Source organism: Pseudorca crassidens, chromosome 3 (assembly GCF_039906515.1).
Source record: "Pseudorca crassidens isolate mPseCra1 chromosome 3, mPseCra1.hap1, whole genome shotgun sequence".
NCBI lineage: Eukaryota > Metazoa > Chordata > Mammalia > Artiodactyla > Delphinidae > Pseudorca > Pseudorca crassidens.
This window is the reverse complement of record NC_090298.1, coordinates 67,294,353-67,314,887: the sequence shown is the minus strand read 5'-3', so window position 1 is coordinate 67,314,887 and position 20,535 is coordinate 67,294,353. Positions and strand designations below refer to the sequence as shown.

General features: G+C 34.6%; 1 protein-coding gene across 2 annotated transcripts in view; it reads left to right on the top strand.

Moving 5' to 3' along the window:
* EDIL3 (EGF like repeats and discoidin domains 3) overlaps positions 1-20,535 on the top strand; it is a 426,053-nt gene that overhangs the window by 41,050 nt on the left and 364,468 nt on the right. The gene's annotated exons all lie outside the window — the stretch shown is intronic.

Here is a 20,535-nt window from a genome sequence, read left to right as displayed (position 1 = left end):
CAACTATTGCTACTTAGCTCTTACAACAACCCTATGAAGTAGAGGCTGTTATTACATTATCCCTATTATCCAAACAGTGATCTGGAACACAGAGAAGTTAAGTAAATTTCCTAGTGTTACACAGGTGAAGAGCGGCAGAATGAAATTTGATCCCACACAGCATGACTTAAGAGTCTTTGCTTTTAACCATGATGATGAATTGATAAATGGCTTCTTGTACAGTCCAGGAAGGTAAAGTAGGTCCTAGTCATTCATTTTTACTGTCTCCCTGCCACCTACCACAGCCCCAGCACAAAGAAAAGTAAGGAAGAAAAGGGATAGGATGGCAGAAATATTGAGTTTCCGGTCCAGCTACATAATTTTCAGAGCCTAGTACAAAATGAAAATATGGGAGTCCTTGTTCAAAAATGATCAAGACAAAGCAGCAATAGATCATTAAACCAAGTGAGGGACACTTCAGAGTGTAGGGTCCTGTATGACTTCATAGGTCGCATGCCCATATAGCCAGACCTGGGGAGCTGCCTTAACCTTGGAAAAGAGATGCAGTAATCTCTTTTTCTAGGGAAAGGTTTTGGTGGATTGGATTATTATTCTCAATTCTTCATCGTGTGAACTTACAATGCATGAAAGTGAGAGGAGTTTTTACTTCCTCAACCCACTGATGTTGGGTTTTGTCACAAGATTTATCTAGGCAAAGGGATAAAATTAATGCTTCAATAGTATCAACATAGAACAGAGCCAGGGCCAATTTGCCAACTGCTTATGTGAAATAAGATAGTTAAGGGACTATACTAGGGATTTTACATACTTTATCTCATTTTATTTTACAACCACCATTGACCTTAGGTATTATCATTATGTGCCAACCATTTTTCTTTTTATAAATGAGGAAAGTGAGATCCAGAGAAACTAAATATCTTGTTCAAGGTCACATGGCTGCTATATTAGTTGGCTACTGCCAAATTCCTGCTGCATAACGAACACTGACAAACTCAGCATTTTAAAACACGAAACATTAATTTTTTGCTCACATGTACAAAAAACATTTGTCTTTTGCTTACGTGTCTGCAGATCAACTGGTGCTCAGATCTAGACTAGGCCCAGAGTCGTAGTTCCTCTTCCTGCCTTAGGTTGTCTGGGCTTGACCACAGGCTACAACTTGAATTCATGTTTACTTCTTATGTTCATATCTTTCATGGAACGGTCTTCTCATGACAAATGACAGGAGTGCAAGAAGCTAACCAAACTGCAGAAGCACATTTTAATGTTTCTGTTTTTATCACACCTGCTTGCATTCTGCTAGCCAAAGCAAGTTACAGAGCCAGCTATATTTAGTCAGAAATGAGCTTCTTAAGGGATGGTCTCCTTAATCCTCATCCTCCCAAGAGTTAGTGTATAACTTCAAGTGGTAGTTTGTTATGGAGATTCTAGCCTGGATAGTATTATTGGGGAAAAAAAGAAAAGAATTTGATTAACATAAATCTAGAGTTAGCTTTCTAAATATGTTTCTGTATCCAGTTATTTGACCGTTATATGTATCTAAGTATGTAGATTAGTATTTTAATAGTTATGAAACTTCAGAGAAGCATAGATGCTTGACGCAAACAGAAAGAAAAATGCATGTTCTTTTAAAGTTGATGACTAATAACCTCATATTTTATTATGGTACAAAAAAGAACAACCTCATAGCTTTTGCATAGTGTTGCATATCATTATGATTTCTTATTCAGTATGGAATTGAATATTACAGTTCTATAGTAAAAATGAAATATTTGCATCGTTATAGAAGACATCCCTCTTCTGATTATGGTTCATCATTTGCCATGACCAAAAATAGTTATGTAAAATATTGAAGGTCAATCTGAATATAGTCACTGAGTCATAAATTTGTAGGTAATCTAAAATAAAACCTACATAGTGCCAGAAAAGGGGGTTTTATTCTTTGTTATATCTGAATCATATTCTGTGTGTATGTGCTCTAGAGCCAGGCCCTCAGTGTGGAATATTTTTCTCACTAGTTTCAGAACAGAAAGAGGCAATATATATATATATATATATGTATGTGTATATATATATAGATATATATATATATAAAATTAATTTTATTCACACTAGAAAAGCAACGGTTTTATTATTAGTTGCCTTTGTTCTCTAATTTAAAGATGTAGCTACCATTTGGAACCAAATGTAGGAAACTTCCAACCCCATAGTCTCTTACGTATAAATTCAGAGTGAATCCTGTGCCCTCCCTTCTTGTTTCTAGCTTTGGGATAGTTTCCCTATACTGTTTGCCAAAGCAGATCAATGTGTACCTAGATAGTTCTTAAAATACAGTGGATAAAGAGCCACCACAAGACCATAGGTGGCTTTGGTACCTTTGTGCAAGTTGGAAGAATTCACCCCTCCAAGAAGACAGAGTTCTTAGGGTACACAGCTTGGTATCTTTTCTACGAATTAGGAAAAAGCACCTCTTCAAAGTTTTGTATGCAGGCTTGGGTCCGTGTGCAGGACTAAGCCAATGGAACTCAGGCTGGAACTCAGCCCTTATTTGGTTGCTTGTCCTGGCACACTTGTGCCATGAACAACCTGTGCAACTGTATGGAGTCCCTATGATTAAAAGACCTATCCCAGCCTAGACAAGAATTTGGTTGTGATATTGAGCAAGTCCCTTAAACTTCGAAGATATTTTTTAGAAATTTATCTTAGAGTTTTGAGATATGATCTCACTTCAAGGGAGAACAGGGGAGACGTGTCCTTACGTCTTGTTTTGGAACTGTATGTTTTTTTTTAATTTATTTTATTTTATTTTTAATTTTACTTATTTTTTATACAGCAGGTTCTTATTAGTTGTCTGTTTTATACATATTAGTGTATGTATGTCAATCCCAATCTCCCAGTTCATCCCACCACCTGCCCCCTGCCACTTTCCCTCCTTGGTGTCCATATATTTGTTCTCTTCATCTATGTCTCATATAAGAGTAATAAAGCTGCAGAATGTTGTTATTTTTATTGTGATATTTAGCATAATGTCAACTTAATTATGCATTAAATATATCTAAATTAAAGACACCATCATCCACTTTGTGAACCAAGCCTGGGTCCAAGGATTCTTTATAAACCACCTTTCTCACCCTCTCTCCTCTCCCAGTCATAGTAACTGAGCTTTATTAATACCCTTTCTTTAAAAATAATTTGTATTTCGCCCTTTTTCTATCATCACTCTCACTGCCTTGGTTCAGGCTCTCATTATGTCTTTCTTGCATTATTATAATTACTCCCCATCAATTCTGAATCATGTTTCAATCCCATTAATCCATTCTTCATAGTGTCCCTTCACAGTGCAGATACCCTTCTGCCTGAAATCCTTCAATGACAGACCGTAGTGCACAGGAATAAATCTCAGTTGTAAGAATCACGTATGAAGCTTTTCATGATTTGATCCCCATTGACTTTTCCAGTCTCATCTTCTATCTTCATGTTCTTCAACTACATGTAGACCTAAACACATGAAGACTTTTTTACACTTCTTTGCTTTTGAACATACTGGTCCCATTATCTCAAATGCTGCACTCCCAGTTCCTGTGATTTCATACCCATTCATTTTCTGTTTGAATATCAAAGTCAGTTCAAATATTCCCTAACCCCTCCCCGTTTCCTCCACTTCCTTCCCAAGGCATGCACCCCTTCCTTGTTTGTAAAAATTAATGCCACTGGTATGGTAATTATTTATTTACAAGTTGTGGTCTTCATTTGATTGTATATGCTTTGAGTTAGAAGCCAAGGCCTTAGTTTTTTGTTTATTTGTTTTCTATTTTTTTAAATATCTTTAGATTCTTATTTAAGGAATGAGTCAAAATAGCTGTTCTGCACATGTTTTCCAATGAATGGCACTACTTAATACATTCAATGTCTGGGTTAGCACTTCCCTTCCAGTACAGATATCATACGATAAAAGGAGAAATAACCTGGGGTAAATTGGAGGATATAATAAAGCTAGTAGGGCTTCCCTGGTGGCGCAGTGGTTGAGAGTCCGCCTGCCAATGCAGGGGACGCGGGTTCGTGCCCCTGTCCGGGAGGATCCCACATGCCGCGGAGCGGCTGGGCCCGTGAGCCATGGCCTCTGAGCCTGCACGTCCGGAGCCTGTGCTCCGCAACGGGAGAGGCCACAGCAGTGAGAGGCCCACGTACCGCAAAATAATAATAATAATAATAATAATAATAATAATAATAATAATAATAATAATGCTAATAAAAAGAGAATGAAAAGAAGAAAGGAGATCCTAGTGACAGGAGGTCAGAAAGAGGAATAAGGAGCAGATTTGGAAAGCAGGGACAAATTAAACTGCAATGCCCTTACCAGAGAAAGCAAAGGTGAACACTTGTAACATTTGAAAAAATTTTTGATGTAGACGAGAGATTGTCTAGAATGCACTGTGTAGAATGGACAAGTAAATTCAGACTAAACATTTTGAATATATGGTGGCTATGCCAAAAGGAGGTATAGACAAGATCACAAACCAAGAGCATACAATTAAAAGTGAAGAAGTGATGGGGAGAAATAGAAATGGTCACTGTGTAAACTAAGAGCAAGAATAAAAAAATTACTGTGAAGGGTTTAGTGAAATACTGTTATTAAATTTGGAATTATAAAGAAAATGGGATTCCTTTTTAAAAATATCTAGTTTCCGTTAGAATTACATTATTACTAACAAAATGGAATAAGAAACTGTAAATTGTACTCTTGGTTTGCTCTAAAATACACTATTCTTGTCCTGTCAGAAAGGAGGACAAAATTTCAAGCTCAAGCCTCTTATGTATGAATGATAACATGAAAGAAGATAATAAGAAAGAGAATATGTATAAGGTAAACTGGTGCAAGGAACTGTCACCATTAGGTTGTCCTTCACTATAGCATCACTTAAAAGATGCTGGGCTTTAGCTGGTACTTCAGAGGAGGGAAGACATGAGCTAGTCAGCCTCTGTGAGAGTAACAGCATCCCTGAGTCCAGGGCTAAACTTCATCACAGGACTCAGCTGGATTAAAGAAGGAGGAGTGTTCCCTTTTCTCCACACCCTCTCCAGCATTTATTGTTTGTAGATTTTTTGATGATGGCCATTCTGACTGGTGTGAGATGATATCTCATTGTAGTTTTGATTTTCATTTCTCTAATGATTAATGATGTTGAGCATTCTTTCATGTTTGTTGGCCATCTGTATATCTTCTTTGGAGAAATGTCTTTTAGGTCTTCTGCCCATTTTTGGATTGGGTTGTTTGTTTTTTTGTTACTGAGCTGCATGAGCTGCTTGTAAATTTTGGAGATTAATCCTTTGTCAGTTGCTTCATTTGCAAATATTTTCTCCCATTCTGAGGGTTGTCTTTTGGTCTTGTTTATGGTTTCCTTTGCTGTACAAAAGCTTTGAAGTTTCATTAGGTCCCATTTGTTTATTTTTGTTTTTATTTCCATTTCTCTAGGAGGTGGGTCATGTATTGTATCTTGTATCATGTATTGTATTTCTTGTATCTTGTCACATCTCTGCAGTGCCCTTTAATCTGAACAATTTCTCAATCTTTGTCTTTCGTGACCTTTAACATTTTTGAAAAGTATCTTCTGTGTGTGTGTGTTATAATTCCTAATGCTTACATTCAGTTATACATTTTTGGCAATAATACTACATAAGTGATGTATGTTCTCTGTGAATAGTGTCAAAAGGCACAGAATGTTGATTTGTCCCATTACTGGTGATGTTAACATGTTAGTTAAGGTGGTGTCTGTGAGGTTTCGTTACTGCGAACTTCCTATTTTCTCTCTTTAAATCAATAAATATTCTACGCAGAAAAAAAAAAAAAAGGAAGAGGAGCCCCATTGCCCCGATGGCTGGGCTGACTGGATGGTTCACTTAGAAGTAGCTTCAGGCCTGCGAGGCAGGTAAGATCAGGGTTATTTCTCCACATTGCTCTGTTATGATTTTTGGCATAACATAACTCGATTTCCCACCCTCACCCCTATTCTATTTTCTCCCACTCCTGGGTTCAATTTTTTAATAACCAAGGTAATTTATTTTTTAAATTGATCTATGTTGGTCATTAAATGTCGCATCATTTACTAGTGTGGTTTAAGTATTAAGCCTTATTGGGGATCAGCCAGTTATAACTGGCTGGAGGTTCAACATCTAAGTGCTAGTCACTGTTATTGTTTTTTACAGTGAAGTCATTTTGTACATGCTAGATAGTTTTATAATGTAAAGTAGTTACTATTTGTAGTGTAAATATATCTGAAAATGTCCAGTTTAACAGATTCTGGAGGAAAAATGTCCCCGCACAGTCAGCTCCTGATAAAATCACTGGAAATGTGTCACATTACAATGGTAAGGGCTGACGGTTACCAGGGGCTTACTTATGAGTTAGAAGCTGCATTTTACATTCATCTCATTAATCCTCAAACTCTCTCTCCAAGGTAGGTAGCATTATTATTCTCATTTGTCTGAAGAAGAAGCTGAAGTTTAGAGAAGACAAAACCATTTTGTTCCCAACCATTTAGTGCGAGGAGGAAGAAGATTCAAATCTTCATAGTGAGCCCAGCTGTTAACCAACATGCTCTACTGGACAACAGTACCTCAGTGAATGAATTCATAGGGCTGATATACTGCTGGTATTTGAAGTTACAAAGTTCCATTTGTGAAGTACTGGGAAATTAGAAGACCTCTCTTTAATTTTGGTGTAACTGAGAGGATCAAAAATAATTACTACAATGAAAAGTAACAAGAATTACTTTATATAAAATTTATATTTACTTTATCTCCCAGTTATCTTATGTTCTCTGACCTGGAGAATAGAGCGGGAGAGGATTTAAGAGTCCTCTCACTCAGACTTAGTTTAAAATTTTATTGCACAAAAAAGGCATGTGGGTCAGATATTAATCAGTGGTTAGTTAGAATGTTAAGAAACAACCAACCAGTATCTACTGAGGGAGAATTTAAAAGAAGAGATGATTGGATTGGCAGAAAAACAGACACACAGGTTATGGAACAGAGTTGAGAGCCCAGAAATAAATCTATGCATATATAGGCAACTAATTTACAACAAAGGAGCCAAAAAAATAAAGTGGAGAAAGGAATGTCTCTTCAATAAATGGTGTTGGGAATACTAGACAGCCACATACATGCAAAAGAATGAAACTAGACCACTATTTTATACCATACACAAAAATTAACTCAAAATGGATTAAAGATGTGATTATAAGACCTAAAACCATAAAACTCCTAGAAGAAAAGAAAGCGCACACTTCGACATTGGTTTTAGCAGTATCTTTTGGGGTATGTCTCCTCAGGCAAGGGAAACAAAAATAAAAATAGACAAATGGGATTAGGTCAAACATAAAAGCTCTCGCACAGCAAAGGAAACCATCAACAAAACAAGAGACAACAAAAGAATGGGATATTTTCAAATTTTATTAAGTTAATATCTGAAATTGTAAAGAATTCATACAACTCAACAATAACAAAAAACAACCCTATTAAAAAAAATGGGCAGAGGTTCTAAATAGAATCTTTTCCAAAGAAGACATACAGATGGCTAACAGGACATGAAAAGATGTTCAACATCATTAATCATCAGGGAAATGCAAATCAAAACCACAATGAGCTATCACCTCACACCTGTCAGAACGGCTGTTATCAAGTGTTAGAGAGAATGTTGGTGGGAATGTAAATTGGTGCAGCCACTGTGGAAAAAAAGTATGGAGATTCCTCAAAAAATTAAGAATAGAACTACCATATGATCCAGCTTTTCCGCTTATGCGTATTTATCCAAAGAATATGAAAACGCTAATTCAAAAAGATATATTACCCCCCACCACTATTCATAGCAGTACTATTTATAATAGTCAAGTATGAAAATAACCTAAGTGCCCAACGACAGATGGATAAAGATGTGGTGTATGTATATATGCATGCATACACACACACACACACACACACACACTCACACACACACACAATGCAATACTATCCAGCCATAAAAATGATTAAATCTTGTCACTTGTGACAATGTGGATGGACTTTGAGCATATTATGCTTAGTGAAATGTCAGACAGAGAAAGACAAATATTGTATGTTTTCACTCATATGGGGAATAAAAAAAAAGAACAAACAAAACGAACACATATATAAGAATAGATTGGTGATTACTGGAGGGGAATGTGCAAGGTGAAATGGGGAGAGGAAATGGATAAAGGGGATCGATTGTATGGTGATGGGTGGAAACTAGACTTTTGGTGATGAGCACACTGTAGTGTATAATACAGAAGTCAAATTATAATGTATATGCGAAACTTACATAATGTTATAAACCAGTGTTACCTCAATAAAATAAGTAAAGGAGATCATTTTAGGAGGACTTATAGAAGATGATTCTTGAGGTAAAAGATAAATAAATCTAAATAAGTTTTAAAAACCGGTAAAAGTCTCATTAAAGAAGATTGAGGTTTCATTATAATGAGACTTTCAGCTCAGTGGATGCAGGAACCAGTTTTTTCACCATTTTTGCCCAGCACATTTAATACATTCAATAAATATTTGCCAAATTAATGAATAAGTATATCCCTCTGAAAGGGCAGGGAGGAAATTGAATGCCAAAGACTGAAAAGGCAGAATGAATTAGGGCAAACTGGCAACAAATTCTGAATGGGATGTTTGGATTAAATTTAAAATGAAGAAAGTAGTAGAACTTGGTTACTTGTTCTGTAGGAAAAAAGTCTTCCCTCTTTTTAGTTGCACTATTTGAAGAATAAAATATTTCATTCATCCCATATGGCCCCTGTAAAAGGGCATCATTCTTACATGAAAAGATGCTGGATGAAAGAAACTCAGTGTCTACTGATACCTGCTTCTGTTCTTCTGGTCAGGAAGAAACATATTGTATAATTATTGCACTTTTTAAGTCATGGCGGTTGCTCCATTTCCCTGAGTACCTAAAGGTTACATCCTAGGTATCTTTGGTTTCTTTACCTTCCATCAGGCAGCCTTCAGAAATTCTTCCAAATAAGAACTTCAAATCTAATAAGTTACTGATTTTTCTTAATGTTTGGGGGGGAATTTTGTGTCAATATCTTTTTCCTATCGAGTATGTTATTATAGGAAATAGAATATATTGATATAGATTTTAGTATTTGTGGCCCTATTGATGAATGAAGAGTATAAGCTTCAAAGATTAAAAAACAAACAATGAAAAGCAAAATTTTATCATGAGAGAATGTCCTAAAAACACTTAGTTTCAGTTTATTTATTTTCTGACACAGAAATATCTTTCGGTGTGCAGTAACTCTTTCATTAAGTTTGTACTTTTGATCTTTGTGTTAGTTTGTTGTTAAGGAAATCATAACTAATCGCTGTATCATGCATATCTCCATTTCTCAGGACTATTTTTCTAAAATATTTCTCAGTGAAATGTTAATTTTATACCCATGGTATAAAATGGGAGAAAATATTTCCTTTTGTTCCTCCCTAGAAAGCTGTGCATTTTCTTTTTATTATCTTATTTATTATATATAAATTTCAATTTGCATATATAAGTAATGTATTATTTAGTGATATTCTAATGTTTATAATTATTTCACTATTGGATTTTAATGGTTTCTGAATGTAAAGAATTTATCTTCAGAAGTCCCTATAGAAATAGTATTTATTTCTATTTATAAAAATATATTTATCTCATTCCTTTCTAAAAGGATGAGGACTTAAGAGTATTATGCAGATTTTCTTTTATTCTGTCTACCTAGTTCATTAATAGCTTGTTCCTTTGAAATTAAATAGAATATGTGTTAATGCATGTATTTATTATTTGAAATCTTGATTAATTTTTTACTCAAATCAGTTTTTATTCTTAATTTTCTCCTCTGTCAAAAACTGAATTCCTTTCAACCCCAATTTCAAAAGGCAAATTATGTTAATTTTCAAATGGAGATAAATCACAGTGTTTAAGCAAGTGAAATACATAGCTTTTTTTTAATTGAAGTATAGTTGATTTACAATGTTGTGTTAATTTCTGCTGTACAGCAAAGTGATTCAATTATACATATATGTACAGTCTTTTTTGTAAATATTCTTTTCTATTATCGTTTATCATAGGATATTGAATATAGTTCTCTGCTATACAGTAGGACTTTGTTGTTTATCCATTCCATATGTAAAAGCTTACATCTGCTAACCCCAACCTCCCACTCCATCCTTCCCCCTCCCCCCTCCCCTTTGGCAACCACCAGTCTGTCCTCTATGTCCGTGAGTCTGTTTCTGTTTCATAGATAGGTTCATATTTTAGATTCCACATATAAGTGATATCATATAGTATTTGTCTTTCTCTTTCTGGCTTACTTAGTATGATAATCTCTAGTTGCATCCATGTTGTTGCAAATGGCATTATTTTGTTATTTTTTATGGCTGAGTAGTATTCCACTGTACATATGTACCACATCTTCTTTATCCACTCATCTGTTGATGGACATTTAGGTTGTTTCCATGCCTTGACTTTTGTGCATAGTGCTATGAACATAGGGGTGCATGTATCTTTCTGAATTATAGTTTTGTCTTGATATATGCCCAGAAGTAGGATTGCTGGATCATATGGTAATTCTGTTTTCAGTTTTCTGAGGAACCTCCTTACTGTTTTCCACAGTGGCTGCACAATTTACATTCCCACCAATAGTGTAGGAGGGTTCCCTTTTCTCCACACCGTCTCCAGCATTTGTTATTTGCAGACTTTTTAATTATGGTCCTTCTGACTGATGTGAAGTGGTACCTCACGGTAGTTTTGATTTGCATTTCTCTAATAGTGATGCTGAGCATCTTTTCTTGTGCCTACTGGCCATCTGTATTTCTATGGAAAAATGTCTATTTAGGTCTTCTGCCCAATTTTCAGTTGGGTTTTTCATTGTTGTTGTTGTTGAGTTGTATGAGCTGTTTGTATATTTTGGAGAGTAAGCCCTTGTTTGTTGCATTGTTTGCAGATATTTTCTCTCATTCTGTTGATTGTCTTTTCACTTTGTTTATGGTTTCCTTTGCTGTGCAAAAGCTTGTAAGTTTGATTAGGTCTCATTTGTTTATTTTTGGTTTTATTTCTATTGCCTTGAGAGACTGACCTAAGGAAACATTGGTACGGTTTATGTCGGAGACTGTTTTGCCTATGTTCCTTTCTAGGAGTTTTATGGTGTCATGTCTTATGTTTAAGTCTTTAATCCATTTTAAGTTTACTTTTGTGTATGGTGAGAGAGTGTGTTCTAACTTCATTGATTTACATGTGGTTGTCCAACTTTCCCAACACCACTTGCTGAAGAGATTGTCTTTTTTCCATTGTATATTCTTGCCTCCTTTGTTGAATATTGATTGACTGTAGGTGTGTGGTTTTATTTCTGGGCTCTCTATTCTGTTCTGTTGATCCATATATCTGTTTTGTGCCAATACCATGCTGTTTTAATTACTGTAGCTCTGAGGTATTGTCTGAAGTCTGGGAGGGTTATGCCTCCTGCTTTGTTCTTTTTCTTTAGGATTGCTTTGGCAAATTTTGGCTCTTTTATGGTTTCATATGAGTTTTAGGATTATTTGTTCTAGTTCTGTGAAAAATGTTATGGGTAATTTGATATCTTTCCATTTATTTGAATCATCTTCAATTTCCTTTATTAATGTTTTATAGCTCTCAATGTTTAAGTCTTTCACTTCCTTGGTGAGGTTTATTCCTAAGTATTTTATTTTGGGGGTTCCAATTTTAAAAGTTTTTTTTTTAAAAAAATTGCCTTTCTGATATTTCATTGTTGTTATAAAGAAATAGAACTGATTTCTGTATGTTAATCTTGTATCCTACCTTGCTGAATTTGTTTATCAGTTCTAGTAGTTTTTGTGTCAAGTCTTTAGGGTTTTCTATATATAGTATCATATCATCTGTATATAATGATAATTATATGCAGATATAATGACAGTTTTACCTCTTCCCTTCCAATTTGGATACCTTTTCTTTCTTTTTCTTGTCTGATTGCTGTTGCTAGATCTTCCTATACTATGTTGAATAGAAGAGGTGAGAGTGGGTGTAAGTGCATAGCTTTAGTTGCTAAATTCTTATTATAGCTTCAGCTCTTGGTGATCAGCCATATTGTTTGCAACTTAAATATAAGAAATTATTTAAAATGTACTAATTCACAGCCTAAGGTAAGGAGAAGTACCAAATTACATAATCATAAGTCAACAGGAGGTTATCCTTGAGCTTTAGTATAATTCTGTACCCTCCTTTTGCAAATATTATTATTTTTTAATATTATCATGTTTCCCCTTTTCTTACTGGCCACACTCCTTTCCCTCTATCCCTTTATACTTCTCAACTCTTCTCATTTTCATTCACACCTCTCTCTCTTTCTCTCTCTGTCTCCTCCCTCACTCCTACCTACCTACCTACCTACGTCATCTGTCTATGAATGTGTAGACACATATTTAACATAGCCTGACTATCCTTGTCCTCAGTGCAATAAGAAGGATGTAGACTGTCAAGTTTTACCCTGATTCTGCAATAGGCTGATGGGATTTTCAAGGTGATCTTTATCATAAGAAGCTCTTTGTTTTCATCATAGCCTTTTGAGGAACTGTGGAGTTACTTATTGAAGCTGTACTCCTGCCATTACAATTTTGATTGAATCAGTGACAAACACCAGTAATAGTAATACAGCAATACTGCCCTGGGTCCTCCTTTCTCAGGACCTTATGTCTCTGCCAGTTGAGAGTCTGGCATGTATCCTGTGTGCCTGCAGGGAGAGGTGTCCTGTTAAGTGTAATCAGGAAAGCAGCCACTTCAGCTCATGAAATCTTGCACTGAAAGTTAAAATTCTATAACCAGAACTTTATCTTGAGAGCTTTGTAATGGCTTTCAGCTTTAACCTGATTTAGGCAATCGACCTTTTTAGTACTCTGTACAGTTTATTTTCCTAGAAGAATCTGATATTAGATTCTCTCTTCTATCAGTCAGAGAATACTCCGCCACTGGATTGTCTGGAGAGGCTTTCAGTGAGTTTCCTAGTGAGCAGATGTAATCAGCCTCATACATATTTTCCAGTTTGCCCCTAACTCTATAGGTGAATAATTCAGTAATTTGGGGGAGCTCATTTAATAATTTTACTTCTGTTTTCTTCAAGTATTGACTGAGGATCCATACTCAGTTCTGAGTATGTGTATGCATTAAAAAAATGAATAGTCCCTGTACCCAAGTGGGTCCTACTGTTAAAGAAAAAAATAGTATACAGAGGGACATTTATATAACTGTTCTATAAAAAATCTTTTGAAGATAAATATCAGTGAGGAAACAAAATGAAATAAAATAACAGAGAAGTTGCTGTAAGAGCTGGAATGCCAACCCCTTCCTGATCCATTTTTCATGGAATCAACCATGCTCATTATTGCTGTTAACTGAAGGCAGCTCTGCTACTCAGGAAGGATGAGCTTGACCACAGGCTTGCATGCAGCCCTGTAGGAGCCTCCTTAGTGGCCCTGTCTACTTTAAAAGGTAAGCAGAACTGAGAAGTTGGATTATAAATAAAAGAACTAGAGAATTTTATTGATAATTGATCTCTGTTGTAAATGTTGACCACATTTTTAATGTCTGTGTCTTCATCTAGGTATTTTACTGACTCTGTTCATTATAAAGACAGATAAAGGAAGATAGCTGAATGTGAGGAATCATCCTATTAATAAGAAAAATATTTTTAAAATTGTGTTCTTTTCAGTTTCTTCTGATGGGAATAGACATGACTACATATAAAATGCATATCCTTAATGTATTTTTTAATTTTATATATTTATTTTTGGTCGTGTTGGGTCTTCGTTGCTGCGCGGGCTTTCTCTAGTTGTGGCGAGCAGGGGCTACTCTTCGTCGCGGTGCGCGGCCTTCTCATTGCAGTGGCTTCTCTTGTTGAGGAGCACGGGTTCTAGGCACGTGGGCTCTAGAGTGCAGGCTCAGTAGTTGTTGTGCGTGGGCTTTGTTGCTCTGCGGCAGGTGGGATCTTCCTGGGTCAGGGATCGAACCTGTGTCTCCTGCATTGGCAGGCAGATCCTTAATCACTGCGCCACCAGGGAAGTCCCTCCTTCGTGTATTTAAAAAAATAAGATATCAAATATGAATCTGAGAGCTAGCTGTACTTACACTAATTCTATCCTAACAGCTACATATACTAAGTTAATTCCATCTTTATTTTCATAAAATGAGTTTTCTGACATTTAAGGAAAAGAAAATGTACATACATAGAAAGTATGGATTGTACTAGTTTAAACATTGAAATTAACCATCCTGAGACTTTGTTGTATAAATTACTTGAGTACTTAAACATTAATGTGACAAGCTGTACCTCTCAGGAAGTATTTTTGGCAACTCAGTGTAATGTGCACTGTAGCCTGCCTATATTGGTCTACCTGTCTTATGCTTGTTTATTGTCATCTGAATGAAAGCAAGATGTACTCTGCTACATTCTGAGTTCCCAGAATTACAAGGCTAGTTTTAGAACTAAATCTTTTCTCTTTGCACGGAAAAGAAAAAGCAACTTGTTACTCCAGGAGAAAATGGTAGTTTTTCTGGGAGTTTTAGTCTCTCAGCTTATCATACTTACTTGTATTTTACATTTATTTGGAATGAATTAGTTATTTGCAGGTTAATATTAGAACTGAATAATCATCTATAATATATAGATGGAAAATTATGTAAAATAATTTTCTCTGGAAAATTATTTTGGCATTGGAAAATTATGTCTCTGGAAAATTATGTTCTCACTTTCTATTGACAGCTGTAAGTAATTAGAAATCTAGGTATTTAGATATTTTAATCTGATATTTGGAAATCAAACATGATAATTTTGCAGTCTCTGAAATGGAATTTCTTCTGAAAATCTATAAGTAATATGTAGAAAAATACAAATTGTATAATTTTGGACAGGTCACCTGATAATTCTAAGTCTCTTTCCTTTTGTGCAAAGGAGATAATCTCTCTTTTCTGTCAATATTGTTGTGAATAGTATATGTGAAAATGCTTTGACAAGTGCGATTATTGTATTTATTATTATATTTAAAACTGTCTTTAGCATTATTATAAAAATGGTGATAAGTTTATACAGTAGAATGAAGAAGCAAAATAATACCAGTAATAACTTATTAATTTTGAGGTAGCAACAGACTATCGAATGCAGAAATAGAGACAAGCAGTATAGACAATAGGAAGTATAATCAATATGCTAACTTCCAAGAAAATTACCTAAATTAATACCTGGTAGAGTGTAGTGGAATGCAGTCAGAGGAGCTATACAATTCTGGGAGCCTTTCGTGATAAGCACTGTGTAATAGGCACAGATGTATTCATAGTAAGGCATCTAAAGAGTGTATTTTGTGCATTTACAAAATTCAGAAACAGAGCTGAAGTATTTATCTTGAATATTAAAGATAAATCTTAATATTATAGAAAAACATCAGTACACATTTAATGAAAATTGCCCAACTTTTACTTCATTTTTCCTGTCTTCTTTGTAGTATGGGATGTTGGTAACATTCAGCTGGTAGATAGGGCATTTAGGTTGTTCAACAAAGGGGTTGCCGTGGAAGAGAAAAAACAATGGTCATTTTCCTTTTCATGCCTTTCTCTCTCTTGTTATTGGGGGAAAAACATGAAAAAGAAGAAGAAGAAACCGAATAGCAGTTTTCCTGTTCTCAAAGAAGATATACTTTTGCATATATTATAAGGAAGAAATCAATCCAAGCATACAGATAGACCAATATAGGCAGAATAGGGGTACTTAGCATAAAGTCATTTAATATGCAGATAGTAAATTTCATAAGTAGTGAGAGAGGTTCAGTGCTGCCTGCTTCCCAGCACAGGTATGACTGTGGCAAAGAACTGTAGTTCTTTTAGAGGATACTCATGCTCTGAAGAGTCAAACACAGCGAAGTTGAAAGTTCCCTGAGGAAAATTTCAAGTGTTTGTAAGAAACTTTACAAGTATCTGCCTCTTCTCCTTTTCCCAATTGAAATAACCTTACAGATGCAGTGAGAGATAATACGAACCACCGACAGTTACTTGAATTTTACTTCATTCGGGGTACTGCACTTCTTTTACTGATGGAATGATATGAGGCATTTTATCTCAGCTGAGTGTCCTCCTGGTGTTCTTTGAGCTGAAGAAATTTGCTATTTTCTGCACTGAAGCAGAGGCATGGTGAGGAGATAGTGGGGTGACCTTTGTATTTCTGTAGAGCCAATAATATACATGAAGAGACCCTAGGCATACAGGAATCATGTATCCATTTCAGAAATATTTTTTCAGGTTTCAGAAATCAAAAGTCACCTGAAGCACTTGTTGTTAGGTGAATTGCACCACTCAAAGGAAATATGCAAAGGTTTATTCCCTTGAGGTTATTAAAGCTCCTTCTCTTACGGCAGTAGCCACATCTAAAGAGTCAGAGCATAGAGATGGAGGGGAGGTGGGAAGGATTTTCTGTATAGCTAATTTCACCATGGTATAACTGTTCACAAAATCTAATATGCTTGGATTGATTGCATCTTAAGACACAGCTTTAAGAAACACGTCCTATATATAGAACATCTAGTTCTGTAGAAGAGGATTACTGAGAAAGGCTGAAATGTTTAATTGCCCACGACACACTTCTACACTTATGTTTCAGAAAATTTTCTATGTTACCTGTCCTTTTAAAAAAATATTATTCATTGTTGGCTCCTTTTTTACTGTGATGAAGAAAAAGGAAATAGTATTTCTAAAGAGCATTAATAAATGTTATCAAAGTGGTAAATTTAATATTAGATATAAATTCTCTTTGGACAGCATACATTTATTCATCTAATGGAGAAATACACACTACCTCCCAGCATTCTTGGAGTGCCCCCGTGCACTGGCAAGACCTCCACGCACTATCCTCATATAAAACTAAGATGAATTAGGGTTACACCCTCAATGGGTGAAGTGGAAAGAAACCCTGCTTTCTTAATCTTTCCAGTCAGTGGAAAAAGGTAAAATAATAAAAATAAAGTGTCTCCCTGAAAATTCCTAATTCCTTTATTGGGCATTGGGACTGCCATTCACACTAACTGCATGGCTCTGAAAACTGCAACGCTAAAATTTAATACAAAGTGGTCTTGGGAAGTTGGTGTCCAAAGTGTGTAACTGAAGTAAAAACAAAACTGCTCTACAGGGAAAAAATATGTACTACCTAACTCTAAGTGTTCTCACAGAAAAAGCTCCAAAGAACATGAATTAAAAAATAACACTAAATATATAGAGAAATAATCTAATATAAAAAAGTTTTAAAAATGTGGAATCAAGTTTGCACAGACTGTAAATTTTATTATGTATGTAATTATGCATGTAATATTATTATTATTATATGCAGAATATAAAATAAATATCTTTAATCTCTTTAAACAAACAAACCAACCAAAAAAGATGGAGTTGAAAGTGTGACAAAGCCAGAAATGACTATAAAAATTGGTCAGTTATATTTGAAACAGAACTAAATTTAACTTATGGAAAGGAAAAACAATAATTGAAATTCTTTTTAATAAATGGATTCATTAAACTGAAATACTGAAGAGTAGACACAATGAAAAAACATTTACGGTATAGGACAATATATCGAAAGAAATTATCTTGATTGCAGAACAAAGAGAAATCGAGAGGGAAAAATTAGAAGTTAAGAATGAAGGACAAATAAATTCCAACATATGTCTAATTGAACTTTCTGAGGGAGAAAATTTAGAAAATGATGAAGAAACAACATTGAAGATAAAAGTAGCTGAACTACTTTCTAGAAATTCTGAAGGATTTTAGATGCACAGGACATGAAAGTAAAAATATTAAGAATCCACGTTTAAATACAGCATACTGAAACTATAAAATGCTAGAAGCGAAGAATTCTTATGAGTAGCCAGAGAAAATACAGATGACCAAAAGATTTGATTCACTTTGAACTTTATAATGGCAATAGTTGAAGACTGAAGATAGTGAATCATGTTTTATAAAAGCTAAGAGTACTTGCAGTCTGAAATTATATCCTATAAACTTAACATTCAAAAATGAGGGCAAAATAAAGGTATTTTCAGAAAAACAGAAATTGGGAAAATTCAGTACCAACAGAATCTAGAGGAAATGCTAAATTTCACACTTCCAGAAGAAGGAGCATAATCATGTTAGGAAAGTCTGTGCAGAGGAATAGGGAGCAAATAAAAAAGGTAAACATGGAGGAAAATGTAATCAAATGTTGACTGTATAAAATCATAACAAAAATATAAAATCTCTTTCAGGTTAGAAAAGTCAAGTTACAAGCAAAGCCCTGGAAAGCAATTGTACTTAAGTCTAGAGGTGGATGATCACAGGTAAAGATTTAAAGATCATTGTATTAGTCTGAAAGAGGGAAAAAATATTGACTAACCTAACATATTGAACAAAAGACAGATTTTCAAATTTCTAGTCAACTAAACTAAAGCAACAACTGAAGAATAATAACTAAAAGGAAAGAAATAGAAATGTACATCCCAAACAGGGCAGTGAATAGAATCAGGGTGAGGGTAGGGAGAATCTTGATGAGTACAAATGAGAGGAAAAAAATGCAGGACAAATTAAAAGCATAAGGTAAGATGGTAGAATGAGTCCAAACATATCGGTGCTCTCAGTCAAAATGAATGGACTCTTCAATTCAAAGAAAAGACTGCCAAGAAATAATAAAGCAAAATATTTACAGGGCATACAGTCAAAATATAAAGATACAAAATGTTGAAAGTAAAATAATGAAAAAATATATAGTAGGCAAATACCAAAATGAAGCAATTTTTTAATTAGACAAAATAGACTTAAAGGAAAAGCATTATTAGAGATTGAGGGTTATTACATATTGATAAAATGTTAAATCTCCAGTGTCATATATCAGTTCTGATAGTATATCAACCAATAATAGTTTAAAATATGAAAGCCAAAATTGAAAAGGATAAATTGACAAATCAGCTGTCAAGACAGATTTTAAACCTCATATCCTAATACTTGATAGAACAAGCAGATTTTTAAAAAGTAAGTATATAGCAAATATGTACAACATATACTTGATCTAAGGACACATATAGAGTACTGCCACCAACAAATAGAGAATACATATAATTTTTAAGAATACATAAAACATTATACAAAATTTTTAGCCTTCTGTGTTATAAAGCAAGTATCAACATATTTCAGAGAATAAATATTATGAGGTTGTATTCTCAGAGCATAACTTTAGCTAAAAATCAATAACGTGAAATAGCTACAAAACTCCATATGTTTGGAAATTTTTAAAAACACATTTAAAAAACTCATGAGTCAAAGAAGTAATAGTGGGAATTATAAAATGCTTTGTGAATGATAAAAGTATTGCATGTCCACTTGGGATGCATTAGATAAATAATTAGAGGGAAATATGTAGCCATTAGAGTTATTATGAAGAATAAAATAGAGATATTAGGAAATAAGAAAAAGGTGAACACTGTGTAAGCATTATAATTGAGAAGTTAGTTTTAAAAAATAATGCAAGCAAATTAGAATTAAGGAGATAAAATTAAGAGCACAAATTAATAAAACAATATACCTAATAGGATCATAAGATCGATAGTTGGTTCTTTGAAATTCCTAAGATAAGGTGTTAAAGATTCTACGAGGCAAGGCCCTAATAAACAACATTTGGAGGGAAGATATGGTTATAATTGCAGGTACTACAGAGAATAAGAAGATAATTAGAAAAATAAAATGAACAAATTCCTAGAAAAATACAATTTGCCAAAATTCAGTGAAAGAGAAATAGAAAATCTGAATACTCAAACTGTTAAAAAGGAAATGCATAGCTTTTAGGAGCAGTCATCCTAAAAGAGAAATATAAAATGCTTCATCTTATGCTGTGAGGCTTTTACAATTTTGATCCCCAAACCTGACAAGAACAGCTGGAGAAGAAACTGTTACAGAGTGGTCTGTCATAAAAATAAATGCAAAAATCCTAAACAAAATTTTAGCAAAAATTAAAGCAATGTAGGGAAAAAGATGATATTGTACATTATAATCAAAGTGAATTTATCCCATGCATATAGTCTGGCTCAAACTTTTAAAATTTGTTCCCCATATTAACGTATCTATAGTTGCAGAAAACAATTTAGTAACATTCAGTAATCATTTGTGACAAACATTCTCAGCAAAGTAGAATAGCATTCCTTTCTTGATATGGATTCTACACCAATAACTTCAGCAAACCTCAGACCCACAAGAAATGGTGTAATTGTATGTACAGTGGGCCTGTCAACTGCCCTACGCCATTGTATGTAAGGGATTTGAGCATCTGTGGATTTTGGTATCGGCAAGCGTCCTGGAACTAATCTGTGGATACTGAGGGAAGACTGTATATACTATTGTGTTAGCTCTTCTTCCTGTTGGTATCCTTGTGTGGAAGAAATCTCGGTGGAAGTTCTGGTTTTTTTCCTTCTGTATCTGGTGTGAGATGGCTT